Consider the following 24,079-nt stretch of genomic DNA (forward strand, 5'->3'; position numbering starts at 1 on the left):
CCAGTGGTGCTTTGTACAGAAACAGTTTCATTCTTAATAGGAGAGAAAACTCTGGTCTTCCCTGGTTCCCAGCTAGGTCATGCTAAGTGCCCTGTTTAGTGTTTCCATAATAGCTTTCTTATATATTCCACTTTTTTTTGTAAGGTTGTCACTCTACGGCTGTCTCCCACAGATAATTTTGAGCCCTTGCAGCATATAGCTGTTTATGGTTGATTTTCAAGGTAGGAACTCAGTGCAAAGTTTTGGCTACAATAAAGCAGTGGGGCATCCACGAAGTCAATTTAATTGAAAAAGAAAACAAAGCAGAAATGTGATCTGTATTAAAAATAGAAATAGAATGTTAAAGGGTAATTGTTATTTTTCTTGTGTTGCATCATGATGCATCATATTTTGATTAAACTATGGTTTGTTCAGAACTTAAAGAAGTTTCCTTCCAGATTTTGAAAATAATGATTGCTATATTGGCAGTCACCTAATCAATCTTATTTCACAGAAGACAATCCAAAATCAGAGACTTTAACTGGTATTCCATATGACTTCTTATTCACATAGATACTTACGATAAGATCAGAACTAGAATATAGTAGTGTTAAAACCCACATGGACAGGTGCTATACCTTTGCATAGCTAATATGCTGCCTGCTGTTTGGTGAGAAACTCAACAGTACCAGTTAAATGAATGATGCTTCCTGACTCTTAGTCCACAGCTCATTCAGTTACACCACATTGCCTCAGATTATTTGAAAATAAAACAGATACCCATTTGCCCATAAAAGTAGTTTTCTTTGAGCCAGGATAAATGTCTCCATTAACATAAATTTTATAAGATGGCAAATCAAGCAGTTTTATAATAGCAAATTCCAAATACTCAATGTGTTATCAAACTCCATTACAAGATGATCAGAATAATCAAACTACATAAAAAAACAATGATATGGAACTTGTTTCTTGGTGGATGGATTCATTAATGTGTATTGCATGAGCCATGCTAATAATATTCTAGCAGCAATCTGGTTCCTTGCTGTGATTTATATTCTAATGTACAAAACTAGACTATGTATCATCACCCTTTCTTCATGCATTTTTCCCCTGGTAATAATATGGAGTTGACAAAAGCAGGGGCTGAAAATCTTTAATTGCAAATGATAAAGAGGAGCAGCTTCTCTTTATCCAAGATTTATCAGTCTGCAAAGAGGAGCAGTATGAGTATAAAAAAAAATAGCTGTGTTTACATCTTATTAAGCATATTAACTTCCTCAAACATATTGTTTAGAGTTGTATTTAACACTTCTCATCTATATTCTAAGCTTTGTTACCTGCTGTGCTATTCTTATTTTCCCCCCTCTTCTGGCTCAGAGCTCAATGGAGAGTAATTTGATGACTGATATTGTGTACTTAAGGCTGCATCAATTAATTCTCTGGTATGAAATTCAGCTTTCTCCTGGTTCTGTTGATCAAATGGCTTGGGCAAAAGGGGACAGAATTTGGTGGATAGTTCTGGCACAATTAAGTAGTAAACCTAAATTTGTGTGACTTTGAAAAGAAATGAACAGACATGTAACAGATTGCAATATCAGGCTGATATTCACCATGTATATATTTTAACACTATAAGTATTAACATATATGTTCTTTGAAATAAACGTTAGTGTTTTTGTTATATGCTGATATGTTAGGGGGCCACCTCAGAACTTAGCAGCTTAAAACAATTTATAATTCTCTCTCATAGTTCTGAGCACTGAGTTCATCTGGGCTCTTCTCACTAAGAGTTTATCTTGAGGCTCTTGTTGAATCATGAGCAAGGAACGTTACTCGAAGGCTCAGTTGAGCTGGACATCTAAGGCGGATGGCTGTTGCCTCAGCTGGGCTGGATACAACACCTGCAAACTGCTTGGGCAACATAATGAAAATTCTCCACAAAGCTAGTTTGGCTTCCTCACAAAATGGCAGGCTCAAGAGAGTGTGACTCTATATATGGGCTGATTTCCCCTCAGAGTGTTTAAAGAAACCCAAGTCAGAAGCTGCAAGGTTACTTGTGACCCAGCTTCAGAAAATGAAAGGTACTTCCTATATATTCTATTTTTTTTCCCACAAGGTCATACTAAATTCACAGTGGGAGGGAACTACAAAAGACCATAAATAGCAAGGGATATAATTCATTGGGAAAACTTTTTTAAGAGACTTGCTATCTTAATCTGTTTGGATAATCTCTCTCTCTCTCTCTCTCTCTCTCTCTCTCTCTCTCTCTCTCTCTTTTTTTTTTTTGGATAATCTGTAATCACTATAGATCAGTAAACTGTATAAGTGGAAGAAAATATAAAAGTATAAATGTCTTATGAATGAATTATTTTTCATTTTACATATTTTATGTGAATTCCCATTTTAGTGTTTATTTAATTTTGATATTTTCTGAGGCACCACATCCAGATGATATTTTTCTCGTTCTTAGCAATCTTAGTACATAAGTGTGTCAGTTATTGATTCCTAGTGGCAATCCATTAACAACCAGTTCAATAAATGCTTTAAAAATTCTGTCAAGGGGTGAAAAGAAAATTCTACAACCTTCAAACATGAAAATAAAGACAGATGTGAGTTTGAAAGCTGCAGATAGTGCCCCTGCCTATCATATCTGATTTTTCATTTATTGATTTATTGATCATTTATTAGATAGCTATAATGGCCTGGAAAATCTGACCATTATACATACAACATAGTTTCTGCCTTGAAATTAATGCTTTTATAAGGCTTTCTTCTCTATCAGGGATTCTCAAACTTAATGTACAACAGAATCACTGGAAGGCTTGTCAAAACACAGATGGCTGGACCTCACCCCAAGAGTTTCTGATTTATTTGGTCTGGGAAGGGGCTTGAGGATTTGCATGTCAAACACATTGCCAAGGAATTCCCTTGCTGCTGGGACCGTACACTGAGAACCACTGTGTTAGACAACATTCTCATCATGTCTGTTTCTCATCTGATTCAGCACTAGAGCAAGGTCTGGCAAATCCTGCCAATTTGAAAGACACAACCAAATATAACAAAATGATGCCTGTAGACTGAGGATAATCCTTGGGTTCAGGTTTTCCATGAGTAGACATATACCGACCCCAGAGGATTTACACTCTTACTGAATCAGAGTAAGGAACGACTGAAAAAGTCAATTGGTCAAATTCAATTTTTAATATTGGAAAACCCATCAACTGTTTTTATCACAATTCGTTTACACAGACAAGAGTAACCTAATTTCCAGAAAGGCAATAATATAAAGGAAAGATTACAGAATTCAAATCAGAAACCAGGATGAGGGTTTTAATTTGACCACTTACTGACTGTTGTCTTAGAAGTGTTTCCTTTATTTTTGAGAATATTTTTTTCACTTACCTATAAAATAAAAACATAAGACTCACATTATAAAAGTGTTAGGAAAATCAACTGAGGTACTGTATAGGAAAGCTTTTCATAAGTTATCATGCAGTTCTTCAAGATATTTGAGTTTATTAACTAGTAATTGAGTGAGTGGTGCCTTGCTTTACTGCTAATTGGAATCCTCAGACCTGTTGGTCTTTACTCCCCATACTTATTCAGGCAACCTCAGGTGATGAATTGATTCATTCTTTAGCATACCTTTTATCTCTTTCCTTTCCTTTTTAATAATTACATCATTGTCTTTAACTTCATTATTTTGAGTCTGGTCTAAATGCAGTTTTTCTGCCTGAGGCTAATATCTTAAGCACTTTATTTACACTATAAATGCTTCTCTCAGGAAGAAAATGAAGTATGAGAAGAAAGATAATAAATTATTATTTACTAAATACTTACAATGTTCTCGTCATGCGGTAATAAACTATCCATGCATTAACTTTTTTTAACATTTGCAACAATACTTTGAGGTAGACTCTATTATTTTTCTAACTAGAGGCCCGGTGCATGAATTGGTGCACGGGTGGGTCCCTTGGCCTGGCCGCCAATCAGGGCCGGCTGGAGGGAGGTACCGTGGGAGGTTGGCTGTGGGAGCGCATTGACCACCAGGGGGAAACTCCTGCATTAAGCATGTGCCCCCTGGTGGTCAGTGTATGTTATAGCTACCAGCTTTTTGCCTAGTCGTCCAGTCCTAACAGTCGACTCTTATATATATATATAGATTTTTGTGATTGAGGGACTCGAGGGCTAAATAAATTTCCAAGGTCAAGCAGTAGTAAAGGCTGGAACTCCAATGCAAATGCAGGTCTGTCCAAGTCCAGAGGCTAGTTAACTTGCAAGCACCCTGTAGTTGACCCTAAGTCTTTTCTGGCTTCACAAGAGCCCAAATAATGAAGGGAGAACCGGAAACAAAACAAACGAGCTCTGGGAGAATTCTTCCAAATTTACTTCTCACCACCTCTACTTAGTCTGGGCTTGGCTGCTTATTTTCCATTTACTATTTTTAATTCATACATTCTTGTATTCTCTTTTTAAAACATATTTTTGTTGACTTCAGAGAGAAAAGGAGAGGGGGAGAGAGATAGAAACATCAATGATAAGATAAACTCATTGATAGCCTGCCTCCTGCACACACTGGGGATCGAGTCTGCAACCCATGTATAGGCCCTGACTGGGAATTGAATCATAATCTCCTGGTTCATAGGTTGGTGCTCAATCACTGAGCCACACCAGCTAGGCTTTTCTTGCATTCTTTTATTAACTCAACAAATATATCTTGTGAGCCAATGATGGCAAGGATGATGATGATGATGGTGATGATGTTAATAATAGCAATCATTCTTCATCTTTACTGTATATTCATGATATTCCCAGGATTGTTCTGAGTTCTTTAAATATACTAATTTTGCATAGCAACATTTATAAGTAAGTACTATTATTGTTCTCCATTTTGTATATGGTTGAACTGAGGAAGAGGGATATTGAATATTTTGTCCTAAGTCATGCTAGTAGGTTGAGAAGCTGGAGTTCAAACCTGTCTAATTGACAGCAGAGTCCATGATCTTAACACCTGAATATTTGGGCCCTTATGCCATATACTGTTTACTACCTTTCCCCCACATATATATTCTTCATTTTAAAATTGCCATCCTCCTTTTTTTCTATCCATCAAAATCCAAATTTTTAAAAAGGTCAAGATAAAATTCCCCTTCATAAAGTTTCCTGGGTTAAACCACAGCCCCATTCATTTTATCTGTATAACTCTATACATAGAAAACTTTTTCTCTCAAACTAATCAAACAAGTTTAAGTAATGGGGGCATTTTCTATTCCTACTCTCCCTGTACCTGGCAGGGTGCTAGAGAACTAACAATAAAAGTACAATATAGTTTTCAGTGACCACAAGGCAAATAAACCTGTGGGGTTTTTTTTTCTATCTCACATGACTTTTTCTCTGCCACCACCATGGGAATATAACACTTAAAAAAAAATCTGGTCTTCTAAGTCTAGCTCAAGTTTCATTTTTTCAATGAAGTTTTTATAGACTTTTCCTGCTAACGTGAATGCCTTCTCTGATTTTTTAGCAGTTATTGTCACAACATATATTTGATTGGACCGTTATAGTTTTAATTCAAAATTTTCTGTTGTAAATTTGACAGAACACCAATAAATATTGAGCATCCTGAGAAGGCATGGGTTGGAATTGTTTAGTCCTTTTTTTATGAAATACCAACAAGATTATTGGCCTAAACTGCTAGTGATACAGTTAAAAGAAAAAAAAAATGTACAAAGAGTCAATTTATGGATAATGTCGATATAAAAAAACACACACAAAAAAACTGAAATAAGTTTGAAAATCCTATTAGAGATTGTGCTGTAGGTGCCTAACATTTATCAGTCATAATGTCTTCGAGTAGAGAAGGAGACTTGGTGAGTTTCAATGATACTATCAATGAAATACTACCTCCAGGGTTAAATGTAGGTTTTCTTGTTCCTCTCCATGGTATATAAGATCTATTTCTGGCTTTTCAGCTCTTTCTCATTTTGCATTTTTGAAAGTAAATATTGTGGAAGAAAAGCCTGAAAGGTATATATTCATATTCACACCAAGAACACAGACAGATGGATATATAAATCCACATTTCTTATAAAATTTTTAAAATAAAAAACTAATATTGATTAAAGCAAGATATCTGTAGAGCAGATGTCCCTATTTCTCCAACACCAGCTGTTCAGATGAGGTTTCCATGAAGTATAAAGTTCGAGTACTGCTGTTCTGTGTCCTATATAGTCTTTTTATTTATTTATTTTTTTCAAAAACAGTAAAAGAAAAAAAAAAAAGGGCCTCAGGAAGAGAGGGAGACAAACTGTTGGAACGATACTGCACAAATTTAGTGATTTTTCTCCAGTCATGTATGTGCAAAGTCTCCAAGACAGGACTTAGGAGCAAAGAAATTGAATGCATACCAAATATTTCCTTTTCATGTATGAAATATGCAGAACCACTTCCCTTGCTTTATGGTAATTCAATTTTATAGGGTTAGCAAATATTTTTTTCCTCCAGACTTTAAGATCAAGAGGACTTTTCAATTTAGAAATAAATATCCTGCCTCTACCAAGGGCTTCGCCTTGGGTAACCTTTCTAACTAACTGGGGAGGTTGCTTGCTATGAATGTGTTTGCATGTGAACTTCAAGCGGGTTTTATTGACATAAGATGTCAGTCTAACAAGGCTCTAGCATCAAGGGAGGAGAGCAGAGGAGCTGTGCTAATTGTGGCCATGAAGAGCATGTAAGTGTTTTTATTAAAAGTCAGTCAGTACTCACGCAGATTTTCAATGCACCATCTGGCGCTCTTTGCACTGATATTTGAAATGCAGGAAGCTGATTTAGTTACCAGGTTTCTTTATCAAATTCTCACATATTTATCAACTCCTTTTTTTATTTTATTATTTTTTTTTTTTACCATTTCTAGGTAAGTGAAAGCAGAGTAATATGCTCTCCATATTTCATTATATTTCTTTGGATATATTAAATCCAAATTGCAAAATATTGCTGAAGTACAGTTTTAGTTTACTATTTAGGAACATTTAACTTGACCACCCTGTTTAAGTAGGAAATTAAGAACCACTGGACATGTTGATATTGAACTAAATTTATTTACAAAAGTTTTAGTATTTGTGTATGTGTGTGAGGGGCAGTTCTTAGTTCTCAGATGTATTATGAAAATTATGAGTTTAGCAGGTAAATGTTAGAGCTACAATTTCACTGCCTAGTGTCATATACAATTAGACATTTTTATTTTATAGCTGAATTTGTTGTTTGCTCTGTTTATTATTGTTTGCTCAATGTGTGGGTATCTATATGAATAGAGACACTATTCACGGACATTTTTTTGAATTTACTAGTATGTTTATTTTATCAGTAGATGAGATTGTTTATTTGCACCATCATCACTCTTTTACCCATTAAAACTATGTCTTAATGAATGAAAGACTGAGAGATTGGGAAATTTTTAGAAATAATAATTCATAAAAACATATTGGAGACTTAAGATATGCCTGACACTATTCCTAGTGCTGAGAATTCTTCAGGGGATAAAGTAAGAGGGGCTGATAAATAATGAATGTTTAAGTCCTTTGCGTGCATTGTCTTGTACAATAATCACAACAGACTCACGATGCAAATGCCATCACTTACCTTTTACAAATAAGAAAACCGATGCTTAGAGAAGTTAAATAATTACCTAAGGTTTCACAGGTAGGAATAGCGAGTCTAGGGTTTAAAAGCAGATTTTCCTGGCTTGTCTTTACTGTCCATTTCTGCCCATGCTAAACATGCATAAAAAGTTAATGGAATTGGCATTTAATATTCTGCTTTTCAGTAAAATTCAGCCAAATGCTATACTTACCAATTCAATTGCAATAGTGATTATCATCCGTTGCGCTTGTCCCATTTCACTGTCTCATGATCATACTTTTCTCTCTGCGTCTATGTCCCTGCAGTCACATAATTTATTTTAGTTGGATCCTTACTGCTCCTCTCTTTACTCCTTAGGTAAATCTTAAACTCTGGATCCCTTTTCGGGTTCAGTTAAGACACTTATTCCTCCCCTGATTCTTCTCTGTTTTCTTCAAATTTCATTGAGTTTCCTTTCTTTTTGAGTTTCTGTATTACTTACTCTCTGTTGTTTTACTAAATTGACTGCTAGAGTATGTATTATGTTGTCTTGCTTTATTTACTTAATTCTCAATTATACTCTGACCTTTTAAAATAAGTTATTAAATTTTTTTTGAGTATTTCCACCAAACAAATAGACAGACAGACAAGCAGATAATAAATCGGGATGTTCATGCATGGTAGGAGAGAAATTAACCTGAGATTGAGTGGATTAGTATTTAAAAAAAAAACAACCTAGTCCAGCAGGTTTAGTGAATAATGTTGTCCTACTTGCTTTTCACTGCTGAGAGTAAAATAGGAATGATATATTAATTTGTGGAAATGCCACATCTCAAAACAAGAAATGACTGACAACAGATCAGGAAATCAATAGGAAATTCATGTCAGGGAAAGGGCATCACAGCGATCACAACTAATCCTATCATCATGCCCAGGAAAGCTCTCAGAAGTCACCCAATCCCCAGCATACATTGGAAATATATTATTGACAAGATTAAGAACTTTCAGAATGCCATCAGAGGCCTGGTCTCCCTAAATGCAATCAATCTGAAATAATTTCCAAATGTGAAAATCCCAGCGCACAGTGAAAGAATTTTGCAAGGATTAAGTTTGCCACTTCAATGACTCGGGCAAATATTGTGGGTGGTTATCATAAAGCCTGAAAGAAGGAAAGTTGGTAGGACTCTGTCCGTATGTCTCCATCCTGGCTTTGATGACACTGTGCCCCGATCGTGGACACACGTATTCTTGCCTATAATGGAAGATGACTCATTGGGTAACCATGGCATTATGAAAATATTGTGTAATCCACACTTTATTGAGTATAAAGTGATTAAACAGAAAGTCTCCCAGCTACCGTTGCCTTGGGAAGTTTTAATGATGCGACACACAGTACGTGTCAGGGTTGTTGCCCGAACGGAGAATCTGTGCTTCTTGCAGGCTCCAAGCAGGAACTGACTCTTCCCACCAGAGGGTCTTTAGGAAGTCCTTCCACACTTAGGTGGGGAGGGGACATCACTGGAGCAGAAGATTACTTTTTCTCCTGCAGACTAGAAGAAAAATGATAGACCCAAAGTTCTCCATTTAGAAAATGCAAGAATTATATACATATGCATAGGTATCACACGTGTATTTGAGGGATTCATAAATAAAAGTTTAGTTTTCAAAATCCCTACACTGAATTTTCATGTAAGCAAAGACCAAGTCTTGGTACTATGGGCTCTGAAGCAAGGAATGAAAGTCTCAGAAGGGAAAAGCAGGGAATACCAAAGCAAGGTCAGATTTTACCCTTTTAGGGAATATTCTGTGAGCCACACTGATTCATGCTCACCACGAGCTTGTTATTACTAATTAGACACATTGCTATGTTTCAGACTCACGCTAGATACTTTTCAGGATCAAGGGAACGTAAACAGAAGTTGTTCCTCACTCTCGTGGCATTTATGGATTAATAGCAAAGATAGATTAAAATAATCATCCAAGTGAAATATAACCACAATATATTTTTAAATGTTATGAATAAGAAGTACAGGGAGGGCAAACGATTAGAAAGTTTACTAAACGTGACTTACTAAACCCTGGGAGCTGGAAGAGTAGGGGGTTTTCCTAAGAAAGTGTCATTTAAACTGGGGTTTGAAGGATGAATGGGCATTAAGTTGGAAATTAAGTTATTGGTACTGAAGAAGATAGAGATGGGTGAAGAGAGGTGGACAGGCCATGTGCCCACTTTATATGAGTGGATCAGTAAGCTAGCCAGAGTGGATTTTATGGGCCCTCTGTAGTGTATTGGGCTTGATTTTAATGGAGAGTTACCGAAGCTTTTAAGATAAGAGGATGACATTATTTACATTTGAAAATATGTCTTTCTATAATATAAACTATAGACGAATGGTGCTGAATAAGTTAGAAAGGAACCAAACCAAAAAACAAAACAAAAACCAGCCCTTCCTGACTCCACTCTCAGCTACAGGAGAGGGGAACAGGTCCTGTGTTTTTCATGGCACATAGATGTGAGGTTATGTGGTATTCTTCCAGGTACAAGGAAGAGGAGTGAGTTATGAATACAGTGGGGGTGGAAAGAGTCATACTGAAGAGAGGTTTGCAGGTTTCCCTGATAGCTGGGAGGGGATGAGAGTTTCCAAGTCCCGAGATTGGTAGGGGTTTGGCAAAGAACCTCCGGAGAGATGGCTGGATGTTGGATCCCAGAGTTCAGAAATGCTGGTCTAAATGGGTCATTCATGGTCAGTGAGAGCACTGGCCATGGGAACCCTTCATGGCAATGAAGCAGTGCCACTGCCTTTTTTAAAATTTATATTTTTATTGATTTCAGGGAGGAAGGGAGAGGGAGAGAGAGGAGATAGAAACATCAATGATGAGAGAGAATCATTGATTGGCTGCCTTCTACATGCCCCCTACTGGGGGTCAAGCCCACAACCAGGGCATGTGCCCTTGACCAGAATCAAACCAGGGACCCTTTAGTCGATAGGTCAACGCTCTATCCACTGAACAAAACCAGCTAGGGCCCACGGCATTTCTTTAAAAACCCTCTTGGAATAAGAAAGGAGCATATACTGGCAAGCAGAGCTCTTTCTTAATTTTGCATGACACAAATTGGAAGATAGATTCTCCAAAACTTAGAGACTGAATTTCTACTAGTTAATTATGGAAATGTTGAGCAAGGCTGTTTTAATCCATAGGTTTGCTATATAGTGATTAATGACCAGAACATCTGAAATCACCCTTTTCCTACACATATGTTAGTATCATCATCTTCCACAATTAATGACAAATAGTGACTTTTCAACTTTCTCCTTCTCCCTTCTCAGCTTCCTTTAAGTTTTAAGTCTCCTCCCAACTCAGTGAGTAATATATATTTATAAGAAATAGGTTTGTGTTTTCACTGAAAATTCTATTGCATTTTTTTCAACAAATTTAGTTACTGCTATGTATCTGTCATGCTATGTTATAAATCTCACCTTTCTGCTCATGTTTCTTAATAACGTGCTGTTTTGAGACCAGTAATATTTTATATCATAACATATTAGTTTGTTAGTTGTGTATAGATGAGCTTTAATTATGTGTGTTTTACTTATGTTTAGAAAATTGATTGAGGGTTTAATTCACATATATTATAATTTTCCCATGAAAAATAATGGGAAAAGAGCTGCTGTTCAGCATTTCTTGTTGCAGAAAAGCAGATTTTTCAGAAATGAGCTACCAATATTAAGTGGGAGACGCATATCTTTGGATTTTCCAGTTTCTATAATGGAGGAAGCAAGAGAGAAGGGCTTGTTCTGTAGAGTTATCTCAGATTAGTATGTGTAAATGTGTGGAAGATTTTTGGGGGGATATTAGTTGTCCGGTGTTTTCACACATAGGTAGAGAAGCCAAGTAGGCATTTGCTCGCTATGAAAAAACAAACACACACACACACACAAAGAAAAACACTGGGGAATGATCCGAAACCATTGGAATTCCTTTACAGCGAACCAGTTGTATTTAGGCCAGCAGATAAATCATGAGAGAGAACTCTGCACGTAAAGGTCCCAGGATACCCACCTCTAAATGCACAGATGAACCCGATTGTTTCACAGAGGTACTATGTAATATTGACTCCTTGGAAGCCAGAAATGGAGGACAGATTGATGCTGCATATAGCAGTGCTTTATAGGATCTTTTAACTCATATCATAAAACTCCTCTGAGATATGAGTTATATATCATGTGGCCAGAGCAATTGACTCAGGCTCCTTTAACTGTCACTATGTCTAAGAGAGGAACATAGCCATACATTTCTATGAACATCCCATATATGTGCAAGTGAGATGCAGAGAACATATGTTCAGCTATAAATATGTTTATATAAAGCAGTCTAGTCCTCCTGTGAGTAATCACATGCCACGACATTTGTGGAAATGCAAATAAAGTGCTCAGAAGTGTTTTTAGCACTTTGTAAGTGCTCAATAAATGTTAACTATAAAGGTAATATTATTGTTATTCTCCTTATGTTTCTATCCTCCTCCTCTGCTCTTTCTTCTTCCTCTATTCATTGCTTCTCTAATAATGCCATATGGCACGGTTACCGATTCCTAGTCACCCACTTTCAAAAACCAAAGTCATGATTAATTCCCTTAACTACCCTCCTACTTTTCCAATTAATTCCCTTCTAAGATCAATGTCACGGCCACACCCTTTAGTTAGTTATGACCTCTATTTCATGCTTACTATTACTAACTATTTATTTATTTACTTATTTATTCTCTGATTAAAAATTATTTTATTTATTGGAGTGACATTGGTTAATAATGTATAAGTGGCAGGTGTAAAATTCTATAATACATCATCTGTATATGTACTGTGTGCTCATCACCCAAAGTCAATTCTCCTTCTATTACCATTTATCCTCCCTTTACCTTCTTTTTTCTCTCCCCATGTCCCCTTTCTTCAGGCAATCACCAAACTGTTGTCTGTGTCCATGAGTTTTTCTTTTTTTTCCCTCTTTGGTAAATCCTTTTACCCTTTTTACCCAGCCCTCAACTCCCTCCCCTCTGACAGCTGTCAATATATTCTCTGTATCCAGGAGTCTGTCTCCACTTTGGTAGTTTATTGTGTTCATTAAATTCCACATGCAAAGGATATCATATGCTATTTATCTTTCTCTGACTGGCTTATTTCACTTAGTACCGTGGTCGAGCCACATGTGGCTCTTTGGCCCTTTGAGTGTGGCTCTTCCACAAAATACCACGTCCTGGGCAATCTATTTTGAAGAAGTGGTGTTAGAAGAAGTTTAAGTTTAAAAATTTGGCTCTCAAAAGAAATTTTAATTGTTGTACTGTTGATATTTGCCTCTTTGGACTAATGAGTTTGCCAACCACTGACTTAGTATAATACTCTCCAGTTCCATCCATGCTATCACAAAAGGTGAGATTTCCTTTTTTTTTTTTTTTAATGGCTGAGTGCTTTCCATTATGTAAATGTACCAAAGCTTTTTATCAACTCATCTACTGATGGGCACTTGGGCTGCTTCCATTTATTGGTTATTGTAAATAACACTGCAATAAACATAGGGATTTCTTCAGATATATTCCCAGAACTGTAATCTCTGGGTCATGAAACAGTTTCATTTTTTTATTTTTGGAGGAAACTCCATACTGCCTTCTGCAAGTGGGTGCACCAGTCCGGCCTTTCCACAAATAGATTGAAGGTTCTTTTTTTTCCCCCCATCCTCACCAGCACTTGTTCCTTGATTTGCTAATGATAGCCTTTAACAAATATGAGGTATAGCTCATTGAGGTTTTAATTTGCATTTCTGTGATTGTTAGTTAGACTGAGCATTTTTTCCATATGTCTATTGACCACCTGTATGCCCTCTTTGCAGCAGTATCTATTTAGATATTTTGCCCATTTTCAGTTGGATTGTTTTATGTTGTTGAGTTTTATAAGTTCCTTATAAATTTTAGATATTAAGCCTTTATCAGATGTTTGGGCGGATATATTCTTTCATTCAGGGGGTTGTCTTTTCATTTTATTGATAGTTTTCTTTGTTGTGAAAAAACATTTTAATTTGCTGTAGTTCCATCTGTTTTTTCTTTTGTTTCCCTTGCCTGAGAAGCTAGATCAGAAAAAATATTGCTACAAGAAATGTCTTGAGATGTGACTATGTTTTCTTCTAGGATTTTTAAGGTTTGGGGTCCAACATTTAAGTCTTTAATCCGTTTGAATATATCCTTTTGTATGTGGAAGAAGGTGTTCTGATTTCATTATTTTGTATGTATCTGTCCAAATTTACCAACATCACTTAGTCAATAGGCTGTCTTTACCCCATTGTATGTTGTTGCCTCCTTTGTCAGATACTAATTGACCATGAAGGCACGGGATTATTTCCTGGCTCTCCATTGTGTTCCATTGATCTATGTCTGTTTTTATGCCAGTCCCAAGCTGTTTTGGTTACTGTAGGCTTGTAGTAGTATGCTTTGATATCAGCTCTTTGCAAGGCAATCTGAGTTTCATGATTTATTCACTGGACCATCCGGCTTGTCTCTCTTCCCACAACATCTTAAGTAATACCAACTTTTGACTCAAACCTATCTTTCTGGTCCTCTTCCCAATGACTCCCCCATGCGTCCTATGCTTTCTCTTTTTATTTCTTTGAATATTTATTTCCTGTGCTATCTTTGCTTAAAAGTTTTGCTCATGTTGGAAAGCCCTACCCTCTTCCTCACCTCAACCCTCCCTACCCACACTTCATGATTATGTTACGTAACTTTCAGGAAGCGTATGAAAAACTTTCGGCTTCATGGAGTCTTTCCTCTCCATCCACCTAACATATTCTGTATTTTGGAAGAGAAGTGCAATATTTAAAAAAGCAAAGTATGATATTTTAAAATTAAAATAGTTCATGAGTGACTTTTAAAAACCAGTGTATTTTCATTATTTTTTATTAAAACTAAGTAACACAATAGTGTTTTTGTCCAAAAATTCCATTTAATTCATAAAATAATGCGGGGTACCCAAACCGACTTCGAAATGTCAGGAAATGTTTCGGGAACTGAGGTTTTATGGAACTATGTGACTAGGAATAGGGCATGCCAAGGGATCAGTGTCAGGCTTCTGGTAAAAGTGACTGCCGGCTTCTCAGCTATGGTTTCCATACAGCTCTGTGAGTCAGGCAATGAAATGTGAGCTTCTTTCAAGAACCGTCTAAAATTGCATTACCCACAAGTTTGGGAATATGATAAATGGGAACGATTTTTGATGCAAAATGCAAAACCTTAGCAGGACCTGGAAAGCCTCTGAAGAAATCAGATCATACCTGGGACAGATATATACTAAACTTTGAGTAAGGATCAAGGACAGTTACTACATAGTCCCAATGATGTGAGCAATGCTTAGGGAATTGTCAATGATATTGTGATAACTATGTATGGTGCCAAGTGGGTGCTGGAAATATCGATGAGAACACTGTAAAGTATATGATTGTCTTACCACTGAGCTGTACACCTGAAACCAATACAAAATAAAATTGAAAGTAAAAAATGAAACATTAAAAGAAAAAAAAAAGAGTTAAGGTGAAAGTCATGCGGTACTCAATTGCACGCATGACCTGGCCAGGGTGTATTTCAGAATGGTGTGAAATTGCTTCATGTCTAGGAATATGGTAGAGGTTGCAAAATAATAACATATATTTTGGAGAGAACTAAGGAAGCAGTTGCATAGTACATCAGAATATGCTGCCTATGATTAGTTTCTTTGAATCATTACTATTGGAAAATGTTTTCCAAGTACTTATAATGTCTGAAGAACTGTCCACACACACACAGACAGATGTGGCCTCCGCCCAGTGGTTTTGCCATCTAAATAAAACTGGTAACAAAGTAAAAACACCGGAAGATGGATGACTTACATGGAGGTGATGCAGTTTGCATATGGTTTCATTTTTTTTTGTGTGTGTGTGTGTTGTTTTTTTTCCTTTGAGGCCTTTCTCATTGCTCTATGATTTTAAAAGGATGCCATGTGTGAGGTCACACAATTGCATTTTGATCCTGTTTTCCACTTCATAAAGACTTTAGTATGAGGCTAATGTTATATCAGTATATTACAAATCACTTCATTCAGAGGTTCTAGTGAATGAGAAAAAAAATATTTCTCTATACATTTTTTCCTTTTCCAGCCTTATTTGTACATGGTCAAAACATCATGTCTGCTAGGAACCTATGATGTCACATCAGAAATATAATGGGAACACTGGCTTTGATGATGGCCACCAGAATATCTTTTCAGATAGGTTTTTTTTTGTCATTGTTTTAAAACATTTCACTGTGTATATACACAGTATGGTTTTTCATGCAAAATAATAAGATGACAAGAGAAAAAGAATTGCTGAGAAGCAGGTAGCCTTTTTAAAAAGCTGACCAAGCATTATTTCCTGGAGGAGCCTCATCTCTGAGGAATGTGTATCTCTCTTAGACTGATGGATGATATGGGGAGGTCCTTATTATTGTACCAAATGGCATCTCCAGCCTTAAAATTAGGGAAGGGCAGTCTCTTCTTGAAGGTATCTATTTTCCTATCAGGATAGACTACCAAAAGAAGAGAGAAATATAAATTGGCTCAGACCCCCAGGTTACTTGGTGACCATTCACTTAATTATTTATTTATAAATCATGTATCAATGAATGAACTCTTAGAGATGAGTGTAGTGCTTTCTTGGAGCACCTGTCACAGAAATAAGAATTATTAGTTAAGAAATATAAAACTTTGAATATTGCATTTTTAAATTATGCTTATATTATTTTTGAAAAGGCTCTTTCTGAACCCCAGTTATAAAGAAGACAAAGAGGTGGGAGATAAATAAGTAAGGTGACATTTCTGATATTCTATTATGTACTGAAGTTACAAAGGATAGGAGTAATATCTGTGCATCAACTAAGATAATGCTTAGTTTTCAGGTGCCCAGTATTTCCCTACAAATAAATGAATACATTTATTTTGATAGAGAGAGATGCTGATGTCACAGATTCACATCTACAACTCCTTGGGAATAGGGCATCTGCTAATATGTCAGTTGGTCAGTTGAGTGAAGCTGTTGCCAGCATTTGTTGAGATGATTGAGACTATCCCAGGACTTGACTTGAGATAAAAATTTTTTCCAGACTACCATGTTTATGCTTCAAAGGATGGGGAGAGAGTTGTTGGGGAAAGATGAGCTGTATCCAGAACTTGGAGAGCAGTGGGTCATTCTAAGGAGTGTGGAATTTTAGAGGACTGATGACATTAGCTTTGCATTTCACAAGGCCACAGTGGAAAAAAAGAAACAGTGCGGGACACTAGAATAGGGGTTCTTTGTAGCCCAGACAATAAATGTGGAGGAACAGAAATATGCAGAAACTAAATAAATCTGGATTAAATACATTAGTTAACCACAAAAACATGATTTTTTTAATTTTTTATTACCAGGTGTCCCATCTCCTGAAAAGGTTTGAGTAACTACTGCCCCATAATTCTGACATTTTATACATATGAAAATTTATTGTAAAAACATGACCACACTCTGATTTTTATATCAGGATACCTGAAACTACTGCTACAGCAATTGATGATAGCTGCCATTTATTGAGCAAGTACTATATTCAAGCAATTATGTTAAGTGCTTTCTATGCATTTTATCTTATTGAATGCCTCACACAACTCAATGAAGTATTATTGCTATATTTAAATTAAATATAAGAAAGTGTACTTAGAGAAAACAAATAATCTTCCCATATATCATATCCTAATATATAAAAAGCCAGGGGCCATCATGACCGAAACAATCAGATGGACCACCGAACACAGGCTGCATCGGGCAAAAAGGCTGGCGTGGGGCTTGGTAAGGAACAACCAAACAAGTGAACGGCAGGCTGCAGGGAGTGCCCTGGCTGGCAGGGGGGCATAGGTAGGGAAATCAGGACAGTGGTGGTTAGGGGTGATCAGGCTGACTGGGGGGCTCTTAGGAGCAATCAGGCAGGCAGGTAGGTGAGCAGTTAGGAGCCGGCGGTCCCGGACGCATGAGTTCTAGAAATATGCTATGCTTAACAATCCTGTATTGCATGCTTCAAAATATGTTAAGAAAGTAGATGTAATGTTAAGAGTTCTTAAAACAACCACCACAAAACAAAGGGTAACAAGGAAAGTTTGAGAGATATTGGGTATGCCCAATATCTGTGATGATGGCATCATGGATGCTATGTTCAAACTCATCAAATTGTACACATTAAATGAGAGCAATTCTTTATATCCTAATTATCAGTACACCTCAATAAAGCTGTTAAAAAAATAGGTAATGCCTCAGATTTCACTGAGGGGGCCAGAGTTTGTAAACTCCTGTTAGAAGTAATTAAATAATGTCACAAATCTCTTGACATGCCTATTTTTGTATGTTTTTCATTGTCAAATTCCCACATCTAGAACAGGGTTTGGTACATGGAGGTGATTCATAAATACTTTTTGAATGATCTAAGGAATGAAACCACACTATAGCCAAAAAAAGAAATTCAGTAATGCTTAATTTATAACAATAGCTGTATTCATTTTTAGATTTAAGAATGTTTTGTAAGGGGGAGGGACTTAAAGAAAGTTTTACTTAGGGTAGGTCTGAGTTTTAAAAATTGCTTTTTATACTATAAGTAGAAATAAAAAAATAGCAAAGATTGAGAGCTTTTATAATTCCTAATTGTAAAAGGTCGTTATCTTTTTTGATAAGTTTTTACTTCTAAGAGAGGTGCTTTAAAAAGTTTGGATATGCTCAAAGTCAATAATCATCCTAGAGATGCAAAACAAAATGACAATGAGGTTCTATCTTACACCTGTCAGAATGGCTACCATCAACAAATCAACAAATGACAAGTGCTGGCCAAGATGCAGAGAAAAAGGAACCCTCGTGCACTGCTGGTTGGAATGCAGACTGGTGCAGCCACAGTGGAGAACAGTATGGAGTTTCCTCAGAAAATTAAAAAATGGAACTCCCATTTGACCCAGTAATTCCACTCCTAAGAATATATCCCAAGAAACCAGAAACACCAATTATAAAGGACATATGAACCCCTAGGTTCATAGCAGCACAGTTCACCATAGTTAAGATTTGGAAACAGCTCAAGTGCCCATCAGCAGATGAGTGGATTAAAAAACTGTGGTACATCTACACGATGGAATACTACGCTGAAGTAAAAAAAAAAGAAGGAGTTCTTACTATTTGCAACAACATGGATGGACCTGGAGAGCATTATGCTAAGCAAAATAAGCCAGTTGGAGAAAGGTAAATATCACACAGTCTCAGTCATTGTGGAATAAAATGAACACCATAAATATATGAACAAAAATAGATCCAGAAACATAGAAGCATCAAGCAGATCGTCAAACCTCAGAGGAAAGTTTGGGGAGGCTGAGAGGGGGGAGGGTGAGAGATCAACCAAAGGACATGTATGCATGTATATAAGCCTAACCAATGGTCACAGACCATTGTGTGGGGAGGGAGGGGCGGTGAGGGCATGTGCTGGGGGCGTGGGGTGGGAACGGCCAGCAATAAGTCAATGGGAGAAAAAAGAGACATATGTAATATGTTAAACAATAAAGAATTTAAATTAGAAAATAATTGTGGGTAAATGGCCTCCTACTACCAAAGAGATACAAATGACAAGCATAGATCATCTTTTTCCCAGTGCTTTTCCTATCAAGTTTTGCCTGTGTGTAAATATCCTATAAATTATTTCTCTTCACCAATCTTTTTCTTAAAAACAAACAATGATGAGAAAATTGATCCCAAAGTGATTTCCTAGGGTTTAATTTTTTGCTGCTCAGCCCCAAGAAAAAGTAAACTATTTTAATTGATTATTTTTAAGGAGGGAAGGAGGGAGGGAGGAGGAAGAAAGAGAGATTTGAGAGAGAAATACTGATTGGTTGCCTGCCTCCTGTAAGCACCGACCAGGACCAAAATGCAACCTGGGTATGCTCCTTAGCAGGCAATCCAACCTGCAACCTTTTTGTGTAGGGACAGTCAACCAACTGAGCCACACTGGGCAGGGCAAATAGAAACTATATTTAAAAACCTGAAAACTAAATACATATATAAATGAAATTGTAGCAAGTTTTCTTAATGAATTACCTTATTTCACTAAACGGTAATTTTAGTACTTCTGTTCACCTTCTTCCTCTACCTAAAAGGGGGGAAAAAAAATACTTTCCTCAAAGCAAAGAACATTTAAGAAAGAGACATGGAGTAAATTTTTTGGTTACCTGATAGTTTTTAAGTATGATTTTTTATTAATATAAATGGATTATAACATAGTTTACATTTATAACCATTTGAGATTTTGCCTTCTCAGCTCCAGGTCACATATACTAGAAAAAAAGTTGAGTCTTAGCTTATTCTATTGTTTATTGTGAAGTAGTTTAATGGTATTACTGTGTAATAGGTAGCTCTACACACTGTTACAGTTAACTGCATTATTAAAACCCTATCAAATCAAGGTCATGGTTTGGAATCCTGGCCTTACCAGCTGGCCATGAATGTGGGTTTAGAAACGGGCTAATTAAATTACACCATTCAAATAATAATACTGATGAAATAGATATTTACACAGTGCTTGTCCAAAAGAGTCTGCCATGGTTGGTTTCCAGGGAAAAGAAAGATCTAATCAAGTATGTATATTTTTCAAAGTATATATATGTTAATTTGAAAGCTGAGTAAATTGCAGAAGTGTTTCAGGATCAATGACTAAAAAGAGAGTACAAAAAGCGTGGTCCTTGGCAAAGTAGACTTGGGAATCATTAATCATTTTAAAGTAAATGTTTCTCTACCTGAATCTCTGCCAAAAACCTTGACAGAATGCAGAATCCCAGAAGATCCAAACCTGCTGATGACAACAGTGTTTGCTATACAGTGTGCAATATTACAAAAGATCCTTTCAGTGCTTGAGATCTTGAAAAGATGCCTGTATCTGGGATCTCTGATAAAGCTTACAACTGGTATGAGTGAAACTCAGATTTTAATATATAAAACCTATTACATGCGCCCGTTTCATCTTTCATGCTGTATTGGAAGGGAAGACTCAGTCAAACCGACCGGGGCCAAGTCTAGAAATTTGTCTTGCCAATGATGACGTGGCTTCCTTTCCGGTGCCTCCAGTGGATTCTCATGTCGCCTGATGAACAGAGAAGCCAAAAATGACTGGAGGCTCAGATAATTTTTAAATCACACCTTGCTTTTTTAATCAGTAGAACTTGATAGAAGTAAATGCTGTGAACTACTTCATGCTCATATTGCCTCATTTATAATGTGCTGTCACATACAATTATCTGCTCACACTTTACCACCAAGAATCTTTGCCTGCTCCTTCATCCATCAGGAGAAAGCCACTCCAAGTAGAAATTTCTTGGCTGCTTTACAGGTCACTACCTATTTTGATCAAGAAAGTAGAGACAAAGCCTTTCAAGTAATGGAGGTTTCCATAAAAAGCCATTTTAACTTGACATGTTATGATTAAGCTTTTAATATGCAGTCTTATAAAGGTCAAAAACCTTTAGATAATAGTTTCTAAAAAAAAAAAAGGAACAGAAAGAAACATGTATATTACATAATAATTACTTATAGAATTTCCAAAGTACTAATTTCTCTGCTGGAGACTCAATTCCTATGCTCCTGCCCAGAAAAACACACACACACACACACACACACACACACACACACACACACAAACACAAAACTTACAAATAAACAAACAACATATATTTTTTTCCTTTCTAACTTTGTATCTTACTTTTGCTAGAAATAAGCCTGGCTGGGTAATATTCTGGCAAAATTACAGCTCTCTAGTTTCAGACATCTCTCAGTAGTACGTCCTGAATGCACTCTTTGATTTTGGTTATTATATGGAGTCAAAACAGATTAGTAGAAAATGATTAAATTAAATGATAGTAAGGGAGCTATGCATAATTTACTCAAAGTTAACTAAAGTAGAATTGTTAAGAAAATTAAACTCATGCGAAACATAGAGTGAAGGTGTTATGTTTTATCCTCATCATGAAATTGGTAAAAACAAACAAACAAACAAACAAAAAAAAGCCACCTTTAGTTATGAGACTTGACGGATTTCTGGTAGGTCTGGTTTTAGTGTCTCCAGTTTCTCTTTGATGATTAGCAGTGTTTTGATATTCTTCAGTTAATTCCATTCTTGTGCCACCACAGTTTAGCTGAGTTACTGCATCTTTGAATAAGACCCTTTATTATTATTCGTAGGGCCACCCTTGGTCCTCTACCTTTACTTGCAAAAAATTCTCTTCAAGTACCGAGGTGATTTTTTAAAATTCAGTTTTCAGTTGTACTTTGATTCCCTGAAAAGCACACTGCAAACTTCTTGCCAGTATATACTTATTACAGAATAATAGTATCACTATTTCTGAGACCCTGGGGTAGGTTCATGAATTTAATTTTTGGTCAGGTTTGTTTTCACAAAGTGTCCCGTTCCACTTTGAATCAGACTTAGATTCAAACTCAATTTAAGCATTTTGTTGAGAATACGTTGCATGTCTTGTTCTGTTTCCAGGGACATAGCGGGTTAGGTTATGCAGACCAATCTTCCCATTGAAACCGGCAACAGATGCTGGATAAAATATTTTACAACTACCTTTCAAAAACCATCAAAACGCTGAATAGGTAGTGAGGCATTACCAAGCCAAAATCTAAGGAAAACCTGGAACCCAAGAGGCGAGGTAGTATTGGAGCTATTTTTGCCCTAAAGGCAATTACTAACCAAGGCTAATTTACACTTTAGTTTTCATGGCTTAAACATGAGGGAATAGAAGTTAAAGCCTACAGTCTACCAACCACCCAAGGCAAGAAATCTGAGAAGAGATTTTTCTTACATGAAGCTGGGACTTCACAGAGCTTCAGCATTAGAGGAATGGTAAATCAGACAGATTTACCTTTGAAGATGGATGCCAGAGGGGAAGGGGGTTGGAGAACTGGATGAAAAAGGTGAAGGGATTAAGAAGTACAAATTGATAGTTACTGAATAGTTACAGGGATGTCAAGTACAGCATAGGGACTATAGTCAATAATAATGTGATAACTACATATGGGGCCAGGTCTGAACTTGAAAGATCAGGGGGGGCCACTCTGTAAAGTATGTTTATTTAACCCTATGCTTTAAACCTAAAACTAATATAAAATAATAATGAATGCAAACTGTAATTGTAAAAAAAAAACAATGCTAAAATAAAAAAAGAAAACATGATGTGCTAAATCTGCCCTCCATCCCTTGAACATCCGGGAAAATTTCCTTAGAGTTGTGTAGAGCAGAAGAGGAAGGATGCCATACGAATTTGTAATCATGGCCAACTTGACTAAGAAAGTTGTAGCCCAAATTAATATCATGTGGCAGTTGTAAAATTACCTATAGATTGCGAATGTATTTCAAAGTGAACATAGACTGGAAGAAACCAATCCTTGGAGGAAGGATCCCATTTTTAATCTTCAAAATATCCATCTAGGTAATCTTTCAGACCACAAATAGTACACTTAATCAGCAGAAACAATAGAGAGCAGAAACATATCCACAAAGATTATAGATATTAGATTTTCTAGAGAGAGTACAAAATATACTTTTTGTGTTTAAAAAAAAAAAAAAATAAGAAGATAAACTTTAAAATAATATATGTGGAAAAATAAAAATTAAGGCCAAAAGATTTCTTTTTGAAAAACAGAGAACTTCTAAAAAAAAAAAAAATTAATAAATGAAAATATAACCTCAGTGGATAATTTTAAAAGAAGATTAAATGTATTTGAAGAGAGAAGAGGAACCTAGAGATTAGTTAAAAGAAATGATAAGTTAGCAAAGAGACATTTAAACATGAAAATCATGGAGGACGGGTTAAGAGACAAGGACATTTAAATAAGTTCTAAGATATGATTAGTTGGTGTTTCAGGAGAAGTTGGAAAGAATAGGGAAGAAGCAATACATAAAAATAATTCATAAAATATTTATCATACTGTCTGAATTGAAAAACAGATTTTAGATTCCTGGTGTATCCCCCAAAGGACTAGAAATAATAATATTTCAATCTGACATACATAAGAATGAAATTTCAGCATACTAAAAACAAAGTAAACAGTCTTAAAAAAGTTAACCTGAGCAAAAAGTACAGGTCACCTTCAAAGAGTAATGTGTGGATTAATACTCCACTTCCTAAGGAATGCATAGCATGCAGGATATGTAGTTTCATTTGCCTCCTATGCCAGAAGAGCAATATTTAGCATTATTGATTACCACCTGCTCTCATTTCTAAACCCCAATATCCTGTAGTTCACACCAACTTCTTTTTATAATCAGATATTTGGAAAGTAGTTAATACAAAGTAAATGATAAATAATGCACTTGTTTTTTAAATCTATAATAATAAAAGGGTAATATGCTAATTAGGCTGGACGTCATTCCGGATGTCCTTCCTGAG

The 24,079-nt window shown here is 36.2% G+C and overlaps 1 long non-coding RNA gene across 1 annotated transcript in view; it reads right to left on the bottom strand.

The window, feature by feature from the left end:
- Positions 1-9,100: 9,100 nt before the first annotated feature.
- Positions 9,101-24,079, bottom strand: part of LOC311611768 — a 108,393-nt gene continuing 93,414 nt past the window's right edge. The window contains exons 2-3 of the long non-coding RNA XR_014793148.1: positions 19,734-19,785; positions 9,101-9,145 (exon numbers count right to left, since the gene is read on the bottom strand). This is a non-coding gene — a long non-coding RNA (uncharacterized lncRNA). The remainder of the gene's footprint in view (positions 9,146-19,733; positions 19,786-24,079) is intronic.

Source organism: Pipistrellus hanaki (genome assembly GCF_964339955.1).
Source record: "Pipistrellus hanaki genome assembly, chromosome: 17".
NCBI lineage: Eukaryota > Metazoa > Chordata > Mammalia > Chiroptera > Vespertilionidae > Pipistrellus > Pipistrellus hanaki.